The following is a 14,128-nucleotide window of genomic DNA, read 5'->3' as shown; positions in this document are numbered from 1 at the left end:
CAAATTTCGTCATTAGCACATTAGCACAGGGGAAGGCAAACTGATGCAAAAATGTCTTGTAGGAGATGGGGCTTGTCAGTGCGTCAGCATAATGGGGTTGATCCTAGGGTACTGGAAGTATTGGAAACAACATGCCAACTTCACGTGTGATCATGTTGGTTTTACTCTACATAAGAGTAATATCTAGCCGATTAAATTAGGGCTGTCAATCGACTATAATTTTTTTATCTAATTCATTACATGGCATTACAGATTATATGACAGATTAATTAATCGAATTATTCGCAATTACCAAGTAATTATAAAAAATAAAAAAAAAGGAACAAAAAGAATTATTGGAATCTTTACTGGAACCGTTAAGGAACCGTAATTGTTAAGAGAAATTGGAACCGGAATTATTAAATTCCTTACGATTCCCAGCCCTACTCAAGAATCCTTTATTCTGTTGTGCACTGCCCACCTGTTATGCTTCCTCCTAACTAAGTGAGCGATTCTCTGTGGCTGCGCTACTTGTGAGGCTTGTTGAGGCTCGCTGCCACCTACTGACACGGCTTGTAAAAACAGATGTACTTCAAGCTTGAATTGCCCATATGGTAGGAAAATCCATACTTTTATTACGGAATTTACGTATGTGCCATGATTAATTTGTGTAAATGTTTTTAAATATAATTTTAATTCTTCTTTCGGCTGCTCCCGTTAGGGGTTGCCACAGAGGACCATCTGTGATCGGCATATTTGGATTGGCACAGATTTTACACCGAATGCCCTTCATGACGCTACTCCCAGTGGCACTCAAACCTACGGGCAATTTAGAGTCTCCAATTCACTAACCTGCATGTTTCTGGACTTGTGGGGGAAACCCACACGAACACGGGGAGAACATGCAAACTCCACACAGAAAGGCCCAGTTGAGCCGGGACTCGAACCCCGGATCTTCTTGCTGTGAGGCGACAGTGCGAACCACTGAGCCATAAAACGACAGCCCTAGATTAAATATTTTAGGGCACACCATAACCAGACACGTTTAATTTCATAATAGAAATTTTCATGCATTTTTAACGGCTTTAAGATTTTATTAATTTTTGTGACATTTCCAAGCCTTGAAAACACATTTTGAAAACTCCCTGACATTTCCATGTTTTCCATGAACGTGGGGACCCTAAATTACAATTAGCTTCATTTTAAAATAATAGAAGTGGTATGTCCTCATTTACATAGATATGCCCACACTTAAATAGTTGAGTAAACTTATGTGTCAGTGGGAGACAAACTGACAAGTATGTGTGCATTACCACAAGTTAGTGAGTGGGAGACAATGAAAGTTTCAACACATTCTATACCCATTCAAATAAATGGAAAGTAAGCAAATCATCTACCCAGTAAAGACAGCCAAACTATCCTCACCTGTTAAAACAGGCTACATCTCACACTCAATGTTTGGCCATGTTTCGGCCTCTATCTGCCCCAGGCCTAGTTTAAAAATACAGGAAAAGCTCACTCTAGCAAAGTAAACACTTCACCGTGTGCTAATAAAAGGGTTATTTATGGAGAGGGCACAGTGGTTAGATGTTGGCACTCTAGCCTAGCATATGAGGTTTAGCTGCTCAGCAGGAACATGAGAACAAAGGTGTATAAAGTCAGAGAATAAATAACCAAGGATCTTTTTGTGAAAGATGAGGTCAGAGGGGAAAATTAAATGATACAGTAGTAAACATTACAGTATAGTTATTCACACACTCGCACAATAGACAACACTGGCAAGGTTTCACAAAGAGGAACAGCATAATTTCAGCCCGCAAAATACAATTCTACTGTGGGAAATATGGGATGGGCACTGAATTTGAGATGAAAAGTTACAAATTATGCAATGAAGTTTAATTTGTAGGGGTTTGTTTAAATCACTAACCATAAGTATGGGCAAAGCTATGTGAAATCAAATAGAGCACCTTAACTCACAACATATCGGTTCTTATTCCAGTTGCACTAATTTCAATTATCTGCCAATGGTGGTAGGGGACAAAATAATATAATTCCCTCCAAAAGCATTTAGGAGGTGTTGCCCTGACATACAGTGGGTCGCACTGACCTGGAGTACAACAATAAGTATCAAGAGAGTGGACCAATATCTCATCTCCTATAAGCTTTCATCTGTTTGCCAGACTTATTAGTGACTGTCTGATCTAGTAACCCATGCTTCGATTACTGTATGTTCCCTGCCACCCAACAGTCTCACAGCTTTTGAAAACAATTACTATTAGAAACTAAAAACTAAAGTTTTAAACTTAGTGTGGACGTGGTCTAACTATAGGCTGTTTGTTGCTACCAAGCAATATGTATTTAGATAGACTGTGCAGTCACAGATGTGCATTTATCAGTATTTTACAATGTGTTTGAACAAGAAATGTCAATGATTAATCGAAAATCAATTAATTGTAATTCGACAGATTAAGCTTATCGATTGTCGATTAATTAATTTCAAGACAAATGTGTTCAGTAATCATGCAAGCAGACGTTGATAAGACTGTCTATACAGTCATCCGCCGCTAGACGACGTTTGGCGCTGCATGCCACTTCTTATCCAAATCACAGAAGAGCCACACAGATCAAAGAATGAAGCAAGCTCAATGTAAACAGAGTTGGAGCGATTCTCTATAAATGAACATTAATGTTTTCTGCACACACCGTGATATTGTGTTAAAATACAAGACAACAAGCACTGTTAATCTCCTTGATTCATCCCAACCTACAATTATGTCAGCGATCGCCAGGAAAGCACGAAGGTACATTCAGCTGACATCACACTTTCACCAGAGAAGCAGTTGCCTGTTATGTACTGTTTACGCAGCGTGTTATGATTTGACTTAATTTGTAATAAAAAAAAATAAGTCAAAAGATCTGAAATATTCCACGATCCACAACGTGAAGTTTTAATGAACTCAAATATGTAAACAAGTGATATATCTTAAAGGGATAGTTCACCCAAAAATTAAAATTCTCTCATTATTTACTCACCCTCATGATATCCCAGGTGTGTATGACTTTCTTTCTTCACCAGAACATATTTGAAGAAAAATAAAAAAAATGTCTTGGCTCAGTACGTCCTTAAAATGCAAGCTGAATGGCGATTTCTCTTCTGAAGGTCCAAAAATCACAGATAGTCAGCATAAACGTCATCGTCTTCTAAAGCGACACGATCACTTGTGGTGTGAAAGAAGATCAATATTTAAGTACTTGCCATGGATACCGAGGTAATCTCACATTCTCCACTCAGTTGAAACATCCAGGATAAGCACACAAATGCACCATTGTGAGTAAAGAAACAGATAATAACAGATCTAAACCAAAATCAACCAAGGTACTGTACAGTGTTCCTCCTTCTCACTTGTAAACAGCGCTGCTCTTCTGGCTGTGACTCACGTGCGTCAGTTCTTGCGTTTCAAATGCCAACACGATTACGTCACATGCGTGTACCACTGCCGATAGGAAGCATGATTTAGAGTTAAAAAAGTACTTAAATATTTATCTTTTTCACACCAAAAACGATCATGTCGCTTTAGAAGACATTAATTTAACACCTGGTGTCGTATAGTGATGGGAATCGTAAGGAATTTAATGATTCCAGTTCCAATTCCTCTTAACGATTCCAGTTCCTTAACGGTTCCAGTAATGATTCCAGTAATTTTTTAGTAGGCCTACCTTTTTTAAAAAGAATTATCTGGAAATGAGAAATGCAATTATTCTTTATTTACTACCCTCTGCTATCTGTTAGCAAATGATGAGATCATTTCAGATTTCTACAGAGCAGATAAAACAAATCAGAAATAAATTTAATACAATTCTTGTAAAAGATGTGTTTGCAGACTTTTTAGAGACATAATTACAATCCAATTATAGATCCTAACTATATTTTAAATGAACAAATCTAAACCAACAAGAAATGTGATGGCATATTTCATTAATTCATTTATTGTTTTATAAAATTCCACTTATAACAACAACTCTCATGTATCTATAATTATACATTGTCATATGAACAATCAGTTAAGGCTGGGCGATTAATAAAATTTTATTTTCAATTGCAATTTTGGCTTCCAACGATTATGAAAACAAAATAATCAAGATAAAACAATTATTTGTGCCAAATCCGTTTCACAATGAAGCACCACATTATATCTTTAAAACACCCTTTATTAAAGTTCAAATAATAAGGAAGCGGATTATGAAAAACTCAGAAACCGGCATTTCTCTGTGCAGTCAGCACAATGTCTATGAGTTGTGTGAAGTGACCGGGGAAGAGATTGAATCTTCTCCCGGCTGATGCACACTCTGGTGCGGGGACGCTCGTCACTCACACGCCTTTGCTGCAGCTAGATTATAAAGCGATGGCTCGCGACATCACTGTGTGTATCTTAACATGAAGAAAATTGGTGATATGCAGCTCTATTAAGAAGAGAAAGTTTGTTTTTGTGAGTTAAAGATGGATCGAAGTGAATATAAAGGTGAAAGAATGTAGCCTTAGCCCACTATACACTGGAACAAAATATGTTTTGATTAGGCTTTTTTGGCTTGTTTTCCAAAATAATATCTAAAACTCCTTTAAAACAATGTACATTTACTTTAGGAGCTATACTGCAGTAGAAAAAATTGTTATCAGAGAATGTTGAATACAATATTTAATCAGGGCTCGACATTAACGCTTGTCTGTGGATTTTTGAAGGGGCAAGTGAAAGAGAATTTGACTTGCCCGACCAGACAAGCAGACTGATTAAAACGTCAATAACAGAAAAATAACTGGCTATATTTGTGATAGCCTAGGCCTGTGTCACTTATTAGAAAGTTCATATTTTTATTCTGCTGTTGAAAGTAATCCAGAGCATGTAATTTTATAATTCGCTAGCGATCTAGCTGCGCCCTGTTTGACTGACAGGCGGCGTATGTGTGTGTGCTGAACATGCATGTGTTCTGAAAATGCTCGCGCTAATGCGCACCTGAACAGTCAAATACATTTCAAATTTGAAAATGACCATATTTGTGAGGCATTCATGTAAACACAATGAGTTATGTCTAAAGTGAATGTAAACAGCTGAGAAAAAAGCAGATTTGTTTTAAAATGTCAGACTTGTAAGTATAAAGCTAATGTGTAAGCTAATATATCCGCTGCTGTCTAGTGTGTCATTATAATAATCAAACAACCATAACAAGAAAACGAGAAAACACTCACTGCTCTTGACTGGGTAACTTTAGTAGTTTTAAAAAGAATTAATGTATTATAATCATACAGTGAAGACCAGAAGTTTTATGTTGCATTTAATTCTGAATGTTTACTTGAATACTTGATAGCCTACTGCTGTTAAAAACATTTAAAGCTGTTAAAAAAGCACTGAATTTTCTTAATTTGTGTTTTTTGTTCTATTATTTTTAATCTATTTCTATTCATTGCTGTTTTTTATTGTTATATTTTATTACTGACTGTTTACTAGACATTTTTCTTTATTTTCTCCCCTTTTCTCACCAATTTGGAATGCCCAATTCCCGATGTGCTCTAAGTCCTCGTGGTGGCGTAGTGACTCACCTCAATCCGGGTGGCGGAGGACAAATCTCAGTTGCCTCTGCATCTGAGACCATCAATCCGTGCATCGCATCACGTGGTTTGAGCGCGTTAACGCGGAGACGTAGTGCGTGTGGAGGCCCACGCCATTCTCCGCGGCATACACGCACAACTCGCCACGTGCCCCACCGAGAGCAAGAACCACATTATTGCGACCACGAGGAGGTTACCCTATGTGACTCTACCCTCCCTAGCAACCAGGCCAATTTGGTTGCTTAGGAGACCTGGCTGGAGTCACTCAGCATGCCCTGGATTCCAACTCGCGACTCCAGGGGTGGTAGACTAGTCTTGAATAATTACTTAAGAACCTGAAACCATTCTTCCATAATTAACATATTATTTAGTGTTATTATTTGTTGTGGTTTTAAAGCTGGTATTGAGAATGGTCAAATTTCATGACCGACTACTGAAATTTTGGTATTGTGATAATGTATAGCCTTTATTGAACATGGTAGATTTTGCTGCAATAACATGATGAAAAAGTAGATCTCAATCCATAGAAGTGTGAGCACCCCTGCTGTAAATGGTGGCAATTTGACCTTTATTTGACTACCATACGTGACATAAAATAATTATCATATGACAATAGCCTCCTCCCCTACCCAGTGCAGTTTACATTTCAAGTTCAAGGAAATCCACTGTTAAAAAGAAAAAAATTTTTTTTTTAAAGTTCAATAAATGCATGATGTTTCCAAAGTCAATGAGTAAATAATCGTGTTCTCAATATTGACCAAAATAATCGTGATTATTACTTTTGCCATAATCGAGCAGCCCTACAATCAGTCAGTAACTATACTACTTGATTTAATAGAGACACAGGTCAGCATTAAATAAACAGTAACAGTTCCAGAGACAGTTTAGACTGTGTTATGTAGTCTAATGTATTTCAGGCTTGTGAGATTTCAACAGTTCTTCTTTCATTTTGAGTTGGACATAACTTGAGTTGGACAGCACATCAGTATAAGATTATTGTACACTGGACTAATGGAAGTGGTGTATGTTTCGCACTGCAGATTCACAATTACCACTATTTTATTTCCTTTGCGATCTCTCTAATTTATCTTGGATCTTCGTACATACCATATCGCAAGTAGAGCACTCATTTCGTCGTGTTACCTGAACGCTTCTGATGTCTGATAATTCTGTGGGTTTTTTGTTGTTGTTATAGAGTGAAGAAGTATTCCTTGCTGCAGACAGTAGCTACTGTTGTTGTTTGGGAAAACTTTACCATGGTGACGAAACATTATCCCGCCCTCCGTCCCCTGACGTAATCAGTTCCTGCGTAGAAACCAGCAAGCTTTTGGGGCTGGTGCGGAACAGCCTTTTCTGCAGTGGAAATGCAGCGAACAGTTCGAGAATTCGCACGGCCCAGGAACCCGCACCCGAAACATGTCGGTGGAAAAGGGCTATGAGTTAGCAGAAGGCAGCACTGCTGCAGAAATGTGCTGCTGGAAACACTGTCAGAGTATTTCAGGACGGCTGCACGCAGGAGAACCATTAATGGAACTGAAAGTCACGAAGATCATATGATTCTGATATTTTTTAAAGAATGGAACCGGTTCTGAACAAGAACCGGTTCTCGGTTCCCAAATCTAGTGTCGTGTGGATTAAGTTATTCTGGACCTTCAAAAGAGAAATCGCCATTCACTTGCATTTTAAGGAACTCCTGAGCTAAGAAATGTTTCTTTTTTTCTTCAAATGTGATCTGGTGAAGTGAGAATGTCATACACACCTGGGATATCATGAGGGTGAGAAAATAATGATATCATTTTCATTTTTGGGTGAACTATCCCTTTAAGTAACATAAGATAGAAGTTACTGCTAACAGCATTTCATTAACGGTAATTAAACAGTTTCAAAATAAGAACTAAACATAGCCTTAATGTATTTAAATACACTGAACTAAGAATATTTTAAGAGGAAAAAGCCTTAAAAATACTTGCATTTCTTAAGTGTATTAATTTAAATTCCATTTAAACAATAGGCTACATGCACATATTATTTAGAGTCCTCCATGTGCATTTTGCAATATTAAAATTAAATCGATTAATTGATACGACGATCGATTATGAAAATGTCTGAAAACTGACATCCCTACTTTGAACCAATCAGAATTTAAAGCCGGAGATAGAGGTGTGTATCTTCACTGGCCTCACGATTCGATTACGATTTAAAAGGGTAATGATTCGATTACAAAACATTTCTCAATGCACCACAACGCTTCTTTTCCTCTCATTTTTTTTTTTTATCAATACACACAAACAATATTAAATAGTATTAAATTATTTATTTTTAATTAATTGATCCCTAGCCTATAACTATAACCACAGCTATCGGTTGCTGGTCCAGGATGGCTACATGAGATATCTGCTTCTGTGAGAGTGCCAGCTTCAATCAGCTTCTCCTTTCCACACCACAGGTGACAGTAAAATGACACAAATAAAGGGGGTTGCTGCTTAAGAAATCAATCAAGCATCTTGTAAGTGCACTGTTCCGACAAGCGGGAGACCGGGCAATGAGCAACAGCCAAAGAAACAGAGAGCGCAAGAGTAGAAAGAGACATTGGGAAGCAGGAGACAAAAAATTATTAGAAAATAAAAATAACACCCGCGCCCCACACCGCTGTCTCGTCATTATTTTCAGCTGGTTTTTCCATCTCTGTGCAAATTAGTGCAATAACTGGTCTTTCTTGTTGTTTGTTGACGTGTTTTCACGAATAAATTCCCATTGCTACAGTATGTGCTTGAGAATTAATTTTCGGTATCCTAGTTTCAGTCTGTGACGATGGTCAGTTGCAGGGTAAGATATTAGCAACTGCCACCAGACAAATGCAGGTGTTTCATGCGCAGTGGCAGGTAATTTTGCTCATCTACCCACAACTATGGCGGGCGACCTGTAAGACGTCACGGAGTGACAAATGAACATAAATGCCGTTAGACAAAAAGATGCAAGTTTAAAGAAGGGCACCTGATTATATTTTGAAGAACAGATGAAAGAAAAGCTTTCATTATGTAGTGTACGCTTGGCTATAGTATATGCGTGACTGACCATTTGTTTCTAGCATCTCACTCTGTCTCTGGTGTGTACACCAGAATTTTTGAGAAAGAATTGTGAAGCATCGGAGAATCTATTTTTTCTCCCACCCCAAGTCAGAACTATCAGTTTTTTTCTCAAAGAAAAAAAAAAGATTTATATCACTTTAAGCTAATATATTTATATCTTAAAAATACTTAATGCATAAGGGAGAGAAATAAACAGAATTGTGCTAGACGATCTCATACCAAATTGATGGAGACTGTCACAAAAACACTGACGCAACCATTAACAGTTAAGAATGGAACTGGAATTTTTTTTTAACTCTGGTGTCTGTTATTTAAAATTGCATTGCATAATTGAAATTCATTCCAAGGTGAAAGTATTATGACATTACAATGGTTAGGCTAGAATAAATATGGGGCAGCAATGTGCTTCTTGGCTGAACTGTGAAAAGGTGCAAATGTAGCAGATCATTGAAATGTCAAGTTCAGTGCCTTATGGTTAAAAGGCATCTAAAGCCCTCCTGCCACAACCGAACACACACAGACACATACAAACAAACACACACACAAGAAGAATGTACCATGAGGCAACAGATGCTGGAGGGCAGATTGATGGCCTCCTAAAAATACATGCCCATTAAAAACACTTGCATTTCACACCTACAGAACCTCTCTAAGAACCATTTAACTAACCTAAATGGTAGTGCTGCACAGTTACTAAAAAAAAATTCAAGATTAGATTTATAGCTGCCACAATTAACTAATCGTGAAGTGTAAATTACAGCATTCAATTTACCGGTAGGTCTACTCCCATTATGTCAAAATTAACAACATGCTTTTTTACAGAGGTTGAGCATTGTAACGAATCACAGACATGTCCATTGCATGCTTTCTGTGTATAATTAATTAAAATGTGTAACTGTCATAAAGAATATGGCTTGCATATGCCCCACATAAAACAAGTATTACATTTTTGTTATTCAAAACTCATCGCAATTACAATATCAACGTAAATAATCAACAGTTATTATTTCTGTCATAATCGTGCAGCCCTACCAAATCATTTACAAAGCAAAAGAGACAAAAATAAAATCTGAAACATTAGGATGCACTGAGCAACATTCACTTTTCAGTTTGGGACATGGTCAATTTGGATTGATCACATCATAAAGCTGACTGAATAATTTAAACAGAACTGACATAAACTATTACAAAACACAACTGCTAACCATTCAGCAGAACCCTGAGACTAATATTTTAGGTTCAGCATTTGACAGATAAGGCCTTCCTTTGGGGATCTATATCTGCCACCACCTGTTAACCCGGGCCAACACCCAATAGATGCCGTGGTTTCACGCTACAACCATCCCGCTCTGCACCACACTACACTTCCATAGTACATGAGGTGAGGGGTTAATCTGATATTGTGCTGAAGAAAACTACAAAGCACAGAGCAGATGGCCATCTTTGAACAAGGTTTCTGCTAATACAAGAAAGCCAGAGATAGAGAGAGCTGGAAACAAGAGAAGCATTTTTTAGTTTAACCACAACATTTTTGGCTTGACAATGACATTCATGTCTTTGTGCAAATGACGAACAGATAAAACAATTCAAATGAAAATGCAAGGTAAGCTAATCCTTGGGTGGATGTGGAAAAACCAACAAGGGATGGGACAAATTTATCATTCATTACTGAATAGCCTAATATGGTTTCTTTCGTAATTTTTAAATTGAGTGTAGTTTGCTTTTAAAGGAATAGTATAGGCTACATAAAAATGTCTGTTCTCTCATTTACGTTTGGGACCGACAGCCTCAGTCACCATTCACTTTCACTGAATGGAAAAAAGGACGCAATGAAAGTGAATGGTGACTGAAAGGCTGTCAAATTAAAATTTGAATATTCATCAAATTTAAGATAACAATTCTAAAACTGTGTATTAATATTTTTAGATGTGTGCCAAGTACTGACGATGACTTCAGACTGATCACATTATTGTACTTAAAGCCAGATGGTGTGCAAACAAGTACAGTTTAACAGAATGCATGTGTCTCAAGACATGTTTTTAAAGGCTAAGTTCTTTTTTTTTCTTTTTTTTTACTTCAAACTGTATCGAGAAAACACAGCGCTCCTGCAATGAAAACACTTTGTAAGGAAAGAAGTGCAATTTGGGATGTGCGTCTTGAGATCCCCATGTTCTGTTACTTTATGTTGCGTTCCGTCTGTTTGAACAGCCCCTGGGCTCATAGTCTGAGCCACTTCAAGTTCAGCCGAATCCCACTACTATCTGGGAATATACAACGTAAATTTAAAAAGCTGGTGAATTTAAAAATTTGAATTTTGGTAGTATTTAAGTAAAACATTCGAATTTAGTTTCTCAGCCCATCTGACAGCCCTAGGTGACTGTGGATTAGTGGTCGACCGATATGGGTTTTTCAATGGCCGATGCCAATATCTAGAGAGCAGGATGACCAAAGGCTGATATAAATGCAGATAAACATAATACAATTTAACAACAGCAAATCAGCAAACAGCAAACACTTATTTTATGCAATGTTTACTCAAATTTGCATAAACTTGAAAAGAAAAAAACATTGAAAACAGAAAGTATTAACTATTCATTGAGAAATCTATTGGTAGATTTTAGAACTGACAAAAGGGCGATTTAACACTTGTTTTAATTGGCCAATTGAACACTTTTATCGGGCGATGGCCGATAAAATGGCCAAATATCGGCCGATTAATCAGCATGGCCGATATATCAGTATATCACTACTGAGGATTACATTCTACCTTACATCTCCTTTAGAGTTCCACAGAGGAAACAAAGTCAAACAGGTATGGACCAACATAAGGGTGAGTAAACGATGACGATGATGAATTTTCATTTCTTGATGAACTATCCTTTAACCATTATGTTGTGTTCTGGTCATTTTGACCTGGACGACTTTTTTTTTCTTCGATTGTTTTTTTTTTCCTTAGTCCAACTGGAATAAAATTCCTTGACTTTGTTCACATATAATTTCACAAAATGTGAGTTGACCGCCCTTTTGTGCGTCGTCTTTCCATGTACACTCTTTGAGGAATATTTCAAGATCTACTCATCATATCATGTTGTGTTTGGGCTCGTTATGATATGTCATGGTCTATGTTATATGTATGTTACAGGAAGTAAAAAGGAAAAGTGTGAGAAAGCTAAAAAAAAACAAAAAACTCCTTTTTATTATATTTATGTGTGTCTGTGGGAATTTTATACACTAAAACTGACTGCAGTTTGGCCTCTGAGTGAAACAATCAGTAATTGAGACATTTCCAATGATATATAACACATGGCTATCTCATCTTTTTTATGGTTTTACCAACTCTGAATATAATTGTTGTGATAACAAATTTGTAAATGATGAGAACGAAACAGTTCTTTTTTGTCAGCAAATTAAACAGCATTATTTAAGAATTGGTTTGGAACTATATGCGTTGTAAAGTCTAGATTCTAAGCTTTAAAATGACACCTATTCCAGATAAGTGTTCAAATCAAGCAAGTGGTTATTAATTTATTATGCAATTATAATATATATATATATTGTTTTCCACAGGGAGTGCCTCCCCCCCCATATTTTAAATATGCACAAACGAGTACAAAACCTGTCATAATTACTAAAAAATAGTTGATAAAAATATCAACAGCCAATCCAAACAATCTTTGTGGGCTGGTCATTTTTGACCAGTAACACAAAATGTGTTAGCACAAGACGAACACAACACAAGGGATAAGTTCAGATTCAAACAGTGAAAAAAAATTAATGTATGAGGTAAACTGAATCGTAAAGCGTTCCTCTATGGGTGGATATGGAAAAACCAACAAAGGATGTGTCACGTTTATGTATAACATGGTTAGTTTCATCATTTTGACCTGAACTATGCTTGTTCTTCAGTTTAGGTTGCTGGCTGAATTTAAATAAAGATAAAATGTGTTTACATGGGTTAGAAAAGAGCCATGGACAGCCAAATAAAAGTCGATCATGATATCTCTACTAAATCCGGTCACAGAATAACATGTGCCGGATGTGAAAGTGTGGAGTGTTTGATCTTCCTCATGACATTTCTTTTTTCCTCTAAAGTGAAGGGTGTAAATGGCACTAGCTCCACATGGACAACTAGTCCAGTTGTGCACACAGGGATCCGGCAAATGCTGGAATGATCTTGCAGGTTGGTATAAGAGTATTTCTGTGAAGTTCAGCTGTTCATGAGAGCAGGTTCACTGGAATCAAGTTATCTTATCAAAAACACAGTTTCTTGGTAACACACTTGGAACACTAAATCATCAATATGCTGTAATCTGAAATATAAACATTTACAACATAAAAACAACATGTGAGAGGACAAACTACAGGACAACACAGGGTACGAAACAACAAACCAACAAACATCTTGATTTGTTTGAACATAATTCGTTATTACTACAATTACCACATAATTAACTATGTAAAATGTGTGTATATTATATATGAACAACCGGAAAGAAACTTTTGTATTTCGTTTTTCAAAAGTGTTGGCAACGTTTCATTCAACTACCAAACAAAGTTCAAGTGTATTGCTGATCATTTTGAGTGATAATAAACTGTCAACTTCAATTGGGTAAACAAACAAAAGGGCACTTCTTGCACGCGTCAACAAAGAAATATAAAGTACGAGGCATGATGTTAAGGTGCTCTTATCTTCTTACCTTCATTTAAACCATTGAAATCGTCTTTGGAGTAGGAGCAGAAAACGCGCTGTTTCGTCTCTGGCAAACTCGCAGTATTCCCGATAAATCCACACTAGTCGAGGAGGTTTTCCGTCTACAAACTTCACCGCGAGCGCTTCTCACCGTGTACGCACGTGTGATACCTCACTGTCTGTCTGATCCTCCAGTTAATAATTTCCTCAAAACAAATGACTGAAATGCGCCTCTGTGAGTTTTTAGGCTCGCAAACTCCTGTAAGCCCGTCTCTCGTCGCTCATTCGCAGCTCTGTCTGTATTTAGAGAGGAATAACGGGAGTTGGTAGTCGGTGGTACTCAGTAGCGTTATTGTCCGCTAGTGCGACCCGGCGGCTGCTGATGGAAAAAGGGCTGGGCTTCACACACATCGCCTGAACACAAGAGACGAGACTGAATGTGACCTAACAAAACAAACAACAACGTTTATTTATTTCATACTTTATGGAAATGTTTTTAAAAGTTCCACAGCTTTTTAACAATATTCATTTATTAGTTAAAACAAAGTGAATATATATTTATTTGTTGTCTTCATTCCATAAACTCGGCTTCAGTTCTGTTATCATGAGATTTTGTTTTTCCACAAAACAGTTTACCTTTCAGAGATGCAGGCCTAAAGCTTCGACATAAGAGGACCATGCTTTTCTTTTCAAGACCTTGGGAAAACAAATAAATATCGAAAAATTTTTTTAAACAAGAATATATACTGTATATGTAATAAATTATTG

At 37.0% G+C, this 14,128-nt stretch overlaps 1 protein-coding gene across 3 annotated transcripts in view; it reads right to left on the bottom strand.

The window, feature by feature from the left end:
• The window catches only part of LOC127419099 (plexin-B1-like), a 139,339-nt gene extending 125,697 nt beyond the window's left edge, over positions 1-13,642 (bottom strand). For all 3 annotated transcript variants that reach the window (XM_051660217.1, XM_051660219.1, XM_051660218.1), the window contains exon 1: positions 13,368-13,642. The gene's annotated coding sequence lies outside the window, so the exon portion shown is untranslated. The remainder of the gene's footprint in view (positions 1-13,367) is intronic.
• Positions 13,643-14,128: the final 486 nt, after the last annotated feature.

Source organism: Myxocyprinus asiaticus, chromosome 28 (assembly GCF_019703515.2).
Source record: "Myxocyprinus asiaticus isolate MX2 ecotype Aquarium Trade chromosome 28, UBuf_Myxa_2, whole genome shotgun sequence".
Classification (NCBI taxonomy): domain Eukaryota; kingdom Metazoa; phylum Chordata; class Actinopteri; order Cypriniformes; family Catostomidae; genus Myxocyprinus; species Myxocyprinus asiaticus.
This window is presented reverse-complemented; position numbering and strand designations above follow the sequence as displayed.